Source organism: Zootoca vivipara, chromosome 9, assembly GCF_965207765.1.
Source record: "Zootoca vivipara chromosome 9, rZooViv2.hap1.1, whole genome shotgun sequence".
In the NCBI taxonomy this organism is placed as follows: Eukaryota; Metazoa; Chordata; class Lepidosauria; order Squamata; family Lacertidae; genus Zootoca; species Zootoca vivipara.
The window spans coordinates 69,632,031-69,646,164 of NC_142592.1; the positions used below are offsets into that span (position 1 = coordinate 69,632,031).

General features: G+C 50.0%; 1 protein-coding gene across 4 annotated transcripts in view; it reads left to right on the forward strand.

The window, feature by feature from the left end:
* The first annotated feature begins 3,744 nt into the window (after positions 1–3,744).
* The window catches only part of SHANK3 (SH3 and multiple ankyrin repeat domains 3), a 419,062-nt gene continuing 408,672 nt past the window's right edge, over positions 3,745–14,134 (forward strand). For all 4 annotated transcript variants that reach the window (XM_088676559.1, XM_060279323.2, XM_088676556.1 and 1 more), the window contains exon 1: positions 3,745–3,782. The gene's annotated coding sequence lies outside the window, so the exon portion shown is untranslated. The remainder of the gene's footprint in view (positions 3,783–14,134) is intronic.

The following is a 14,134-nucleotide window of genomic DNA, read 5'->3' on the forward strand; positions in this document are numbered from 1 at the left end:
GATTCTTGCCGCTGTTGTTGCATACAAGAACAGTCTTTTATCTTTTTCCTGGTACCTCTTCACCTACTATACCCAGGAGAAAGGGCTTCTGGTTTTTCAACAGTTTCTTTAACTCATTATATATCATTTCCCTTTACCTCTTTACAAGTTCACCACATATGGTAAAAGATACCTTCCTTTTCTTTGCATTTCCAACACTTGTTGGATCTCCAAATGTCCTTTCCATTGTGCATTCGTGATGAGCTGCGCTCATGATGGTGTTGGGCTAGTTATACGTGATTCTGCGTTCAAGACAGTTTGCACTTGCAAAAGTTACAGGGATGTCTCTGTGCCACCTCCAAGGTCAGAGAGGGCAGCATGATCTGCTTCTGGGCATCCCATGGCCATTTGACCAGTCACTGTGGAGAAGTATAGAGGGTTTAGCCCAGAGCTTTCCTCCCTCCCCACCAGAAGTGGCTGGTCTTGGCCCCTGGCCTCTGCCTGCAGGTGCCACAGGCTTCACACATTACTTTGATCTTCAGTGCAGGCAACCTCACACCTCCCTGGTACTCCTAAAACATTTATTCATTTTATTTTTTTAAAAAAATCCATTTTATGGACCTCTTGTTACACACAGACCCCAAAGCAGTTTGCCTGGGTTGCTTTCTCTAACAGACAGGCAGGCTGAGAACTTCCTCCTTGTTAGGGCTTAGTGAAGGTATCTCAGAGGGCAGCACAAACATCAAGGAACAATAATTTGTGGCATTGCCTCCTTGCAACAATTGGGTGTTGGAACCTTCCACAGGAAAGGGGCAGAAGCATACTGTCAAGAGAATTGGGCACCCCTCTTCAATGCCCCAGGGAGCTTCCCCTCTTATTTTCCCTAGGCCCACAGTGAGGGCCGGGGGAATGTGGTTCTTGTAAGAAGCAGCGCTGCAGAAACGCATGGCTCTCTCTAAGCCTCCTGCATTATTAGCTTGCCGTGTGTCAAGCACAACAAGGAGTCAGCTGGGTCCATTGGCCAGCAGACCTACCGCCTCTGCCTTTTGAGTGGGGGCACCACGGTTTCAAAGCACTCCTGCCCCCCTTTGAAATATGCCCTCCCCTCGACTCTGCCTTTTATTCCGATCCGTTTTTATCTTCAATCCGTTTCCTGCATGATATTTCCTGGGCAATTAAGGTGAGCGCACCGTGGAGAGGGGTGGGTTTGATGTGCACTTTTCAAGACCGCTGATCCTTTGCAAGCAAATTTAAGGGAAGCCTCACGCACGGGGCTCAGGTTGTTGCATTGCAACACACAGTTCCCGGCAAGGCCTCAAATCCTCTGCCCAGAAGGTAGGGGACACTTTGCTAAAGCTGAGCTGCCAAGTTTTGAGTAGCAGGCTAATGAGGAACAGGGTGGAATAAGAAAAGATGCTTATGCAGGGATTCTGGCAACGAGGTGTGATATCAGGAGGAACCACAGTTGCGAAGTCTGGGCTCTGGCAATCCCCATGAGCCTGCAGCAGGGAAAGTATTGCAATGACCAAAGGTCGCAACCAAGAGAAGCACAATGAGGCTGGATGGGCGCGGCTCCTGTGCTGCGACCTGTCAGCTGTTAGCCAGTGGGGTGGGAAACGAGGGTGCGCAGGCAGCGGAAGAGCAAGGCTTCCCTTTTGCGGAGAAAAGCTGGGTTCCTTCAAGTGAAATCGAGGTGCTTTTGCTCTCGCTGTGTCTCTGCGCTCTTGATTTAAAGGCAGGGTGTCTGTGCTGTGCCCTAAAGCAGTGGTCCTCAACCTTGGGCCTCCAGATGTTTTTGGCCTACAACTCCCATGATCCCTAGCTAGCAGGACCAGTGGTCAGGGATGATGGGAATTGTAGTCTCAAACCATCTGGAGGCCCAAGGTTGAGGACCACTGCCCCAAAACAACTGCAACAAATTGCAATTCAAGGAGGAGGAGGAGGTGGAGGAGGAGGAGGTCTGGAGAGGCTTTTCCCGCCAAGCTGGAGGTCTGGGGGCTTTTCAGCTCAGCTGCCATGGAGCAGGAGGAAGTCAGAATCACGGCTCCGGAAAGCTGTCCAGATAGTTTATCCTGCCTGCATCCTGAGACAAGAGGCCCTGACAACAGCCAGGTCTTCCTCTCCTTCATCCAGTCTCCAGCATTGGCCCCTCCCCTTTGACCTGCAGATGCCACATGGCCAGGACTGAGCTCTACTACGTTATCTTGAATCATAGATTTGAAGGGACCAGCCCCCCTGCAATGCAGGAAGAGGCAGCTGTCCCTTATGGGGATTGAACCTGCAGCATCGCTGTTATCAGACCCTTCTCGTAATCGGCTGAGCCATCCAGCCATCCAATAGGACTTCCCGTACCTGTCCTGGGATTGCCAAACTCTGCTTAGGTAGTATTTCCAGTCCACCTGGAAGGAGGACCGAGTGCTTGGTTTTGCTGCAACCCTTCAGGAGCTGGAGCCAAAGGAAAGCACCCAAAAGGGGGCCACCGAGTCCAGCATCTCCTTCCATCGCCCCCCCCCCCATGGGAAACCTACAAACAAGGCACAAGGTGCAGCCACAACTCTCCCACTACTGTTCCCCGCTGACTGGTGTCCGGAGGCCTGGTCCCCCCTCTGATTCTGAAGGTACTCTAATAAAAAGCCGTGGTGGCCCAGTGCCATTGAGAGCCTGTTCTTCCATGGATGTGTTTCCAAATGGCAGAATTCAGTATTGTGAAGATGTGCCTGAAAGTGACCACAGTGCCCGCCAAAGATCCCAGAAGCCAGTGGGGCAGTGGAGCAGGATTCTCAGGGGTTATGGGTGGAGCTTCAGTGTTCTGCCCTGCCCCCTTGACCAGCAAAACCAGGATAAATTGTACAAAAACATGCACACAACCGCCACTTATTCCCAGTTGTGGAGCTCAGCTTTTCCTTGTTCATTCTGCCCCATTTGCCTGAGGTGTGGTCAGCAGATTGACTCTCCAGTCTTCTTCTTCTTCTTCTTCTTCTTCTTCTTCTTCTTCTTCTTCTTCTTCTTCTTCTTCTTCTTCTTCTTCTTCTTCTTCTTCTTCTTCTTCGAATTTATAGGCTGCCCTATACCTGGAGGTCTCAGGGCGGTTTACAGAATAGACTAAAACATAAAACCACAAAGATCAGATCGTGAAGCTGAGGCTCCAATACTTTGGCCACCTCATGAGAAGAGAAGACTCCCTGGAAAAGACCCTGATGTTGGGAAAGATTGAGGGCACTAGGAGAAGGGGACGACAGAGGACGAGATGGTTGGACAGTGTTCTCGAAGCTACGAACATGATTTGACCAAACTGCGGGAGGCAGTGCAAGACAGGAGTGCCTGGCGTGCTCTGGTCCATGGGGTCATGAAGAGTCGGACACAACTAAACAACAACAACAACAACAAAACCACAAAATACATAATCAAAATAAAAACAACAACCCAATAACCCCTCACTCCCCCCAAAAACCACATTTTAAAAGGACATAGGACCCTCACAGCATTTAAAGTAAAGCAGAAGTCACTTGTTGGAGTCATCCCTCCTGGGGACCACTAACCACCCACCAGACCTGCTATTGCTGCCTTTCCAGCTAGGCAAATATGCCACAAAACGTGGCTGGAACTGAGGGAAGTGGGGTGTGACTAAGAGTATGGTGTGTGCCTTTTTTATTTTTATTTTCCTGGCAGGGAGGCAGGCAGGCAGGCTGGAGGAAGGAAGGCAGGCAGGAAGGAAGGGGGCTGAGCTGGGAGCTGTAGCTCTCCTCTTGGAGCCCATCCTGAGTCCAGAGGGAAGCTGGACTCGGAGTGTGAGCCTCTACAAGGTAAGGGACAGGGCCTTTGCGGGACTGGGAGGTGGTGGCGATGCAAGGATGGGAGTCCGATGTAAGGCTGCTGTGGAGCTGGGCTTGTTGGACCCTGAGCCATGCAGCTTCCCTTGTTTTCTCCAGGGAAAGCTCACTGCAAATGGCAAGCATCAGATAAAAAATATTAGGACGGGGGTGGGGGTGGGGGAGGAAGTGAAACTGCCGAGATAGTAATGCCGCTGTACAAATCCATGGAGCGAGCATGCTTGGAATACGGTTCTGGTTGCCTCATTTGTTGAAGGATGCTGTAGAGATGGGAGACATCCAGAGAAGGTCTTGGAAATTGACCAAGAGGGTGGAGCGGCTATTCCCTTGTGAGCAAAGGCTGCAAAACGTGGGCCTTTTAATGCAATGAGGTTTTGAAGCAATGAGGTAGAGGGAACATTTTTTCACATTTGGTGGATTTGATAAAGGGACATGGGTGGCTTCTTCTTCTTCTTCTTCTTCTTCTTCTTCTTCTTCTTCTTCTTCTTCTTCTTCTTCTTCTTCTTCTTCTTCTTCTGCAATCCCTCGTAGCCGAGGAAGATTGTCTTCCATAAACACGGTTTTTAAAATGAGTCCGTAAGTGACTGTGGAGGCCAATTCTGGATCCACACGTCCTTCCATAGTGGGGACATTGGTTTCCGGGCGGGAGTTGATCACAGTGTGGATTTGCCAAGCGTGCCTTCCTCATAGCACATTTCTCCCTTGCGTTCTGAGTTCAAGTGTCTTGAAAGCCCATGACACCTTTGGTAAAGGCTGTTCTCCAACTGGAGCGCTTGCAGGCCAGTGTTTCCCAGTTGTCGGTGTTTATACTACATTTTTAAAGGTTTCCCTTTGAGACAGATCCCTGCAACGAGGTGAGCTCCCGTTGCTCTGTCCCAGCTCCTGCCAACCCAGCAGTTCTAAAGCACCCCAGTGCAAGTAGATAAATAGGTACCGCTCCGGCGGGAAGGTAAACAGTGTTTCTGTGCACTCTGGTTTCTGTCACAGTGTTCCATTGCACCAGAAGCAGTTTAGTCATTCTGGCCACATCACCCGGAAAGTGTCTGTGGACAAATGCCAGTTCCCTCGGCCTGAAAGCGAGATGAGTGCCTTAACCCCATAGTCGCCTTTGACTGGACTTAACCATCCAGGGTCCTTTACCTTTACCTCTTTGCTGGACTTGTAAAAGGGTAACAAGAGTATTGGGAAATAATCCATAATGAACTTAAAAAAAAATGTTTAAAAGTACTTCCCCCCCCCCAAAAAAAAACCCAGAGTCCTTTCTGTTGGGGATAATTCAGACTGAAATGAAAGGTTATTTATTTATGCCACTACTGTGGCCTTGTGCTTTGTTAGCCCAAAAATGAAAAATGAGCGAGGTCCCAACCAAAGAAGAATGGCAACTTAAGTTGACGGAATATGCGCAGCTTGCAGATTTAACATATAGAATCAGAAAACAAGTTGAACATACGTTCAGAGAAGATTGGAAGACATTTATTGAATGTATGGGAAATAATTTTTGGACAGCTGAAAACGCTGGCAGCATTAAGATAACTTCAACAGTGTAAATAAATTTTGATGGATGCAATAATGGAATACTGAATGGTATTGTTTTTGTAAAATATGCAGGGATTTGTGATATGTAAAATGAACCATGGAAAGAGAAGAAGGGAAGTCGTTGATATTTTAAGGGTGTAAAAACGAGTATTTAAAATTGTAAAACAGAAAATGTAATAATATATATATCTCCGGACAGGCAGCTCCTATGCCCTTTGGATGGGCTTGGCTCAGGGCAGGTCATTTGCGGCAATGCAGAAGGCATTGGGGAATAATTCAGAACAGGGTTAGTTGTTCCCAGGAGCAAAGGTGAGGTTCCAAGTGGCGTTTGCCTGGGCCAAACCTCTCGACCCTGGGCTTCGAGGTGAGCAATGGAACAGCCGTCCACATGTGGTGTGGTGACCCTCAGCAGTTTGCTCCCTCTGGGTTTATGGCAGGGCCGGCTGGCCCATGAGACGAACTGAGGCAGTCACCTCAGGTGGCAGAATCCCATGGGCAGCACCCCACAAGCACCCTGCCCCCCACCCCGGCTGCTGCCGCCCCTGGAGAGGCTTCTGCTTTGATCTCACCTATACAATAGCTCAGTCAGTAGAGCATGAGACTCTTAATCCCAGTCTTGTGGGTTGGAGCCCCACATTGGATGACATATTTCTGCATTGCAGGGGGTTGGCCTAGATGACCCCTGGTGACCCCTTCAAACTCTACAGTTCTGTGAGGACACTTGATTTGTTTTTGATGTACCCAGTTTAAAGACGCACCTTTGCTTTTTGTCTTGACAATGACAGGAGAAGGTAATTGAATGGCATTTATCTTGCGTGTTGGTGTAACAAGAAGGTGTGATGAAATCAATGTTAAAAGGGGCCTCCCCCCTTCTAATTAGAGTTCACTTTTATTAATTAACCTGAAAATTACTTTCCCCTTCCTTCAACAGCCGCCCAAAGACAGGTGCAATGAGCTTTGGATAACAGGCAACTATTTCTTTAAGATTATTGAGTTAACTGGCTAAAAGGCAGATGATTAACTCTGCCTTGCTCAGTCAAACTACATGGGTTGTGCCAACTGGGGCCAATGAGAGTTACAATCCAACGGCATCTGGAGGGCACCAGGTTGGGGAAGGCTGGCTTTCTCATCTGTTGGTTCCCCTGCCCTTGTACCAACAAGAGCTTCACGCAAATTCCTTGCTGTGCATCGTTAGGTCTGTGGAGACTCCATTTCCAGAACCGTGGCTGGGTTCAGCGCAAGGTCCGTACTCTTTGCATGCAGCATTTAAGTCCAATTGAAGTGAAGCCAAACAGCAAGAGGCTTGGGTATTCTGGAGGGAGACTCAGCAAATATTGTTCTCAAAGAGCCAAGTAAAATAACACACGCTGGAAATGACTTTTGTTGTCGCACGCCTTGCCAGAAGCAGCCTTAACCTTTTCACGTGGTGTTTGCTGGGGCCCAGATCTCCTCCTATGAATTACTTTTGTGCTCCCAAAGGCTTTTCGTTGCTGACCGAGGTTCTCGGTTTACGCTGTGTGGGAGAAAGAGTGTGTGTGTGTGTGTGTGTGTGTGTGTGAGAGAGAGAGAGAGAGAGAGAGAGATTGCAGAATATGCTTTTGGTCCTTATTCTCTGTATGTTGTGTCAATTTGCTGGTCGACGCAACTGCCTAAGGAACACAAAACAATGGCGCTCAGATCCAGAAGGATTGTTCCTCGTCAAGAGACTTTTGGGGGATGGTTGATTGGGCTTCCTTTCAGATTGTTTTAGGCATCAAATCAGTGCTGCCCGGATAGCTCAGTTGGTTAGAGTGTGGTGCTGCCGGTTTGATTCCCCGTACGGGATAGCTGCACATTCCTGCATTGCAGGGGGACTAGATGATCCTTGGGGTCCCTTCCAACTCTATACAATTCTATGAAAAACCTTGTGGGCACACGCTGGCTTCTGAGAGATTTTCTGATTTCATTGTCAGGTTCGGGAGGCTTCTAACGATGCCAGGTCCTTAGCTTTCAAAGGGGATTCAAAAAATACAACGAAACGGAAAAGGATTGGATAGCTTGCTGTTGGAGAACAGTGTTTAGCTGTGCAAACTGCATGACTCTGAGGCCAGTCTGCTCTGCTCGTAGGCTCCCTCAGAGGCAGCTGGATGGTCAGTCTTGCATGCTGAACCCGATGGATATTTGGTCCGAACCAGTTGCCGGGGTTGCGATGTGTGTGTCACCCTATATTCTTCTTATTGTTGATTCGACGAATTGGTCTATGAATGGCCGTTAGCTATGGTTGCTAAAGGGAACCTCCAGTTCAGAGGCAGTCTACCTGACATTGCCAGTCACTGGGGGCGGGGGCGGGGGGACACACACAATCAGATCAACAGTGGAAGAGCTGTTTCCTTTGTACTTCCGAAGCCTGATGGGCCCTTGGAAGCATCTGCATGGTTGGATGGGCCTTCTTTGGTCTGGTCTAGCAGGGCACTGTCTATGTTGTCTTCCTTGGTTCAGAGGAAGGCAATACACTTGGCCAAGGTGAAGAAGGGAAGCAATTCCTGTGAGGGAAGGTTGAAAGAACTGGTTATGCTTAGCCTGGGGAAGAGAAGACTGGAGAGGGACCGGAGGAACAGAAGAAGAAGAGGAGGAGGAGGGGGGAGTTTGGACGATATCCCGCCTTTCACTCCTGAGTTCCAGCCCAGCCCAGAGCACGACTGAAAGCAGGGAAAGCTCCAGCTCAAGTGGGGAAACAGGAAGTGGGGTCCAAGGCTCTGGCAGGGTAGAAGAGCCATCGTCCCAGGTGGGACAGGAAGGAGGAAGAAAGGGGGGCAGACCCATCCCCCCAACTCCGGAACTTCGCAGAAAGCGTCGGGGGAAGAGGATGGGTTCCCCAAGTTGTTATGCTGGCGCAAGACGCGCCAAACGCCATTCGGAGGTACTGATTCAAGCTGAGAAGATGTGTCTCTGTAAATAGCTCCAACTTTAGCACTGTAAATACGCAGCACAAATAAAAAGATAAAATGCAGAGCGGTGGAGAGTCGTTACTCTGAAGTAGCCCTATCCGGTCACTGTGACAACTCCCCTTAAGGCAGGCTTGTTCAACCTCGGCCCTCCAGATGTTTTGAGACTAGAATTCCCATCATCCCTGACCACTGGTCCTGCTAGCTAGGGATCATGGGAGTTGTAAGCCAAAAACATCTGGAGGCATAGCTGCCAAGTTATCCCTTTTTTACAGGGATTTTCCCTTATGCTGAATAGGCTTCCTCGCGAGAAAAGTCAAAACTTGGCAGCTATGTCTGGAGGGCCGAGGTTGAGGAAGCCTGCCTTAAGGAGTCTCGAAGCGGCTAACAATCTCCTTTCCCTTCCTCCCCCACAACAAACACTCTGTGAGGTGAGTGAGGCTGAGAGACTTCAGAGAAGTGTGACTAGCCGAAGGTCACCCAGCAGCTGCATGTGGAGGAGCAGGGAATCGAACCCGGTTCACCAGATTACGAGTCCACCGCTCTTAACCACTACACCATGCTGACTCTCATCATGAAATGATCAGAAGAGCCTTGCAGCTGGATCACACCAGTGACCCATCTATTATTATTATTTAATTAGTTTTACACAAAGATTATACAGAACAAACATAACAATTTCCCCAAAACAGAAAAAAGGTTCTCTTGAACCTTCAAACCTCCCTCCCTCCCTGGGCTCCATTTCTAAGTTTTATTCCTGCATCTTTTACTGTAATCTATCCATTATATTTCCAAAGCATCCAAAATTCATGTTACTTTACAAGTATCATTGTACAGTATTCCTGCCAATGATTTCAACTCTTTACAGTGGTCTCTCGGATGTGTTAAAAAGTTATTCCAGTCTTCCATAAATAATTGGTCTTCCCGGTTTCTGATCTTTCCCATCAGTCTTGCCATTTCAGCATATTCCATCAGCTTGGTCTGCCACTCTTCTATGGTCAGTACTTTAACTTCTTTCCACCTCTGGGCTAGACCAGCGGCCCATCTAGTCCTAGAATCAAAAAAGGATCCCGAGGGTCCTCTAGCCCAACCCTCTGCAGTGCGGGAATTGCAGCGAAGGGCTCACCTGGACACCTGCTTCTTCTTCCACTTCCCCCCCCCCCACGAAAACCCAATCTTTACCGCTGAATCGGAGCATAGAATCATAGAGTTGGAAGAGACCACAAGGGCCATCCAGTCCAACCCCCTGCCAAGCAGGAAACACCATCAAAGCATTCTTGACATATGCCTGTCAAGCCTCTGCTTAAAGACCTCCAAAGAAGGAGACTCCACCACACTCCTTGGTAGCAAATTCCACTGCTGAACAGCTCTTACTGTCAGGAAGAGCAAGTGTTATCAGGTTTCCCATGGATTGACACTTACTTACTCTGATTCAGTGCTAATGGGCGGGTTTTCCCAGGGAAAGTGTTGGGGAAAATGGAAAATCCCTTTCTAGGCATGGGATGAGCAGAAATGTGGGGGAGCCCTACAGCATCCCTAACCGATGGCTACCCCACTTCTGCTTAAAAACCTCCAGTGAAGGAGAGTCCACCGTTCCCCTGTTAAACAGGTCTCACTGTCCAGCATCCTGTTTGTGCAGCGGTCAAGCATCTGCCCCAATGAGAAGCCCACGGTCAGAACCCAAGCCCAAGAGTAGCGTCCAGCAGCTGGCATTCAGAAGCACGGCTGCCTCTGATTGTGGAGGCAGAACGAATCCATCAAGGTTAGCAGCCATTGATAGCCTCACCCTCCATGAATTTGTCTAATCCACTTTTAAAGCACTCTTCGAATGCCTGAAGGGCTCTCTCGCATAGAATGGGGGAAATATTTCTTCTCTGCAAATCAAGAGGGTAGTGCTAAATTTAATGGGTCTGAGTTAGAGGGAGGTAGATCTCGGTTTAGCAATGTCTTAGGGCTCGTCCGGACTTCCTATTGTGCCACGTTCCTAGGCACAGGCACAGACACACCCTGTCTGAGTGCCTTAAATTTTTGCCTTAGTGCTTTCCCTGCAAAAGAACCCCCCACTTTTTATTGCAAATGGCAGTCCGTGGGGAACCTAAGAGTATTTAATCCAAGGCATCAATGAGCTGGAGGGATGAAGGGGTGGGCTCTCTCTGTTGTTGAAGGTCTTCAAGCCTCTGTTGGAGATGCTCTGGACTTCCAACATGCAGCAGGAGCCTGGACAAGGGGGGTCTGCTGAAGACCCCCTCCCCCTGAGGCAGACCCCACGGGGAGGGCGCAGCTGTACCCCGAGGAGGCGCAGCTCGAGTAACCATCGAGTAATGGAAGTTTAACAAGGCGTTCTCCAAAGGCAAAAACAGGGTGAGTAGTTTAGCAGGGCCAGAGGCCAGGAAACTAGTGATATATCCCCAGTAAATGGGATGGTTAAGCATAATGCTCTTAAGGTACGGCCATCCAAATGGATCGTTTTGCTCATTTAATTTGCAAGCTCTGTTAGCTTGGGAAAGAGCAGCACCCTGGAGACTTCTGTGCTGTTTCGGAAAGCGATGCCCCCTTGAACACAGGCAGCAGGTTGATGTTGTGAGAGCTCTGGGGATTTGCGGGCTGTAATGATCAAGATCCCTGGGACTGATGGGAGTTGTAGTCCAAAACATCTGGAGGCAATGGGGTGGGGAAAGGCTACATTCAGAGGTGATCATCTTGGTTTAAGTCATTCCTGCATTGCAGGGGGTTGGACAACATCGGGGTTTCCTTCCAGCTCTGCAGTTCTTTGATTCATTCAGGCCTGTTAAATCCATGTACAGCTTCCAAGTCCTGAAATGATGTAGGGCAAGTCTGGACGAGCCCCAAAACCATCTCAGCGACCTGTGACCACACCAGGGCTCTTCCCCCAGCCTCCCTTTCTTAGCTACTGCCATTATCTCCGAGAGAAACTTGCCTGACAAGTTACAGGGAACCAGGCAGAGGGCCTTCTCAGTAGTGGCACCCGCCCTGTGGAACGCCCTCCCACCAGATGTCAAAGAGAAAAACAACTACCAGACTTTTAGAAGACATCTGAAGGCAGCCCTGTTTAGGGAAGCTTTTAATCTATATATATATAAATGTAAAAATCGTGAAACTGCGTTCTACACTTTTCTTCGTAACCGCTTGACCGATCGTCCTGAAATTTTGACACAACTATCCAGGCCACTCCTAGAGCGTTGTTGGGGGGCAAAAATCCCTCAAAGGGTGGGGGATCACAGGAAAGAACCACAGCAACACGTGGCCGGGTCAGCTAGTAAGGATATAAAGCCATTTGCACATAGCAAATAGGACTCTACACATCACAAAACACTGTTGCTTTATGTAGGTTTTATTTTATTTGTTTTTTTATCTTATATTTTTGAAATGTACATCCGGGTTTGTTTTTTCCTTTAATTTTTTTGGGGGCCCCCAAGAGAGTGGGGTCCTGAGCTTTAGCTTGTTTAGCTTAAATGTAAATCCAGCACTGGGGCTGACTAGACAGGATCTTGCCCAAGCCCCCACCTTCCCCAGACCTGGAGCCATCTTTGTAATCCGCTGTTGCTCACAGGCAGGAAGGCTTTGGGTGGGGGAATGGCGTCCCTGACTCTGATTCAGCTTCCGGAGGATCTCCGCTCTCCCTTTTCTTTTCTCGGGAAGTTTCGATGTCATGGAGTGCTTGAAATAGGCCGGGAGTGCCTGGCAAGTCCCGGTGCTCAGCTTAACCAGGCAGCCTTTGGATAAATGGGCCTTTGCGTGTGCGACTCTCCCATGGAAAACCCCACAGACTTTCTGGCACCCCAAAATGCCCTTCTTTCCTCTTTTGCTTCCTTTTGCCACCTCCTAGCTTTCACAGTGGCGTGTGTGCGAAGGCTGAGACCCATAGCTGCCAAGTCTCCCGTTTCCCCCGGGAAATCCCCGTTTTTCCAGCTGTTCCCAGCTGAAAAAATGGATTTTTTGGGTTTTTCCTGGTTGATTCTGGCACGGCGGCCATTTTGGAACTGGGAGGAGCATTCTCAGAAGCGACTTTTGATGCTGCTCTGCCCAGTTCCAAAATGGCTGCAGTGCGACTTCTGGCGCGGCGGCCATTTTGGAACTGGGCAAAGCAGCATCAAAAGTCACTTCTGAGCATGCTCCGCCCAGTTCCAAAATGGCGGCAGCGCTACTTCCGGTCTGCTATTTCCGACCCGGTCCCTTATTTCTCTGACAGCAACTTGGCAGGTATGCTGAGACCACCCTGAAACTGTATTTGAAGGCTTTCATAGAATTATAGAATTGCAGAGCTGGGGGGACCCATGGGTCATCTTGTCCAACCCCCCTGCAATGCAGGAATCCCAACAAATGACCGGCAGGCTGGTCTTTGGACAGCGATGTTTCATGCAGAAGCATGAGTGCCTCGTTGCCAGTCACGCTGCAAAAGGTCCCTGCTGGACTTGCCTCGTAAGGTGACAGGCCATCATCTACGATGCCTCAGTGCGGGTGTCTCCTTCTCTGCAGAAGGTCACGGCCTAAATCCTCTCCGGTGAAAAGGATCAAGTAGCAGGAAACCCTGCACTGCAGGGGGTTGGACTAGATGACCGCTGGGGGTACCTTCCAACTTTCCAGTTCTATGATCCCGTGAAACCCTTCTTCTTGAAACCCCTGGGAAGCCACGGCCAGTCAGCACAGACCATGTTGTGTTGGGTCAGCTACCCCCAACCTGGTGCCCACTGGGTGTTTTGGACTACAGCTCCCTTGAGTCCAGCTAGAGACTAAAACATTTGCAGGGCACCTGGCATAAGTCAGACTCTGGTGCTCTGACTCCTTTCCTGCAGCCGTTACTGACACTCGGGCAAGCCCAACATTGTCCCGGGGCTGGAGATCTGTCTCACCCAACCTGGCAACCTTCAGATGTTATGGATAGTTAACCTGTGGAACTCCCTCCCACAGGAGGCAGAGACGGCCAGCCACTTGGATGGCTTTAAAAGAGGCTTGCTTGGTATCCCTCTGAGCAGCCGCTTGTCAGAACAATATATTGGACTAGGTGGGCCATGGGCCTGATCCAGCAGATTCTTCTCTGGAGCATGCACAAAGTGCCCATCCCTTCCGATTCCATAGCAACCATCAGTTCCTTCCAGGCCAGACTCTGTAACTTCCTGGTGAGTCTGAGACCAGCACCAATCTCCTGCAAGAGTGGGGAGGGACCCGGACAAATATTTCAGTGGGGGGGGTGGGAAAGGGGCAATGCCCCCTCCCCAAAGGCTTGGCCCTTCTTCACCCAGGGATCCATCCCTCCATCTTTGCCTATTGCCTGCCTGCCTGCCTTCTTGCTTGGCCCAGCTTGGCTGCAGCCTGGAGAGGCAGCCAGCAGCTAGCTCTGAACTTTTCCTGCTTCTCCACCCCCCCCCCCAATCACACATACCCCCGTTGCCATGACAACACTTTAAACTAACACTCTGTTCCCCAGGCTGCCGAGGGGGCTGAGTTCGCAGCAGAAAATTTATCTTTCTGATTTCTTTCCTCTCCAGACACTCTCTCCCCCTCCCTCTCTCTCTCTCTCTCTTTCTCTCCCCCCCCCAACTCCATCCGCCCCCCTGTTCCCTCCCTCCTTCCCTACTCTCCAGCAAGCGAGGGAGCAGCAAGCGCTGCTATGCTTGCTCAGGTCCTGACAGCCCACCCCAGAACTACCAGTGGTCTCTCCTCCAAAGGTAAGGGTCCCGTAGGGTCCGGGCAGGAGGGCTAGTCCAAACGGCCCCTTGGCACACTGCACGGGCACCTGGCAAACTCTGGGCAAAGAGGCAGAAGCGACATGTGTGGGCACTGGAGAAGCAGAGGGCGGAATGGGGCCCACTCACTCGCCGGAAGAAAGTGAGTGGCATGCGATGG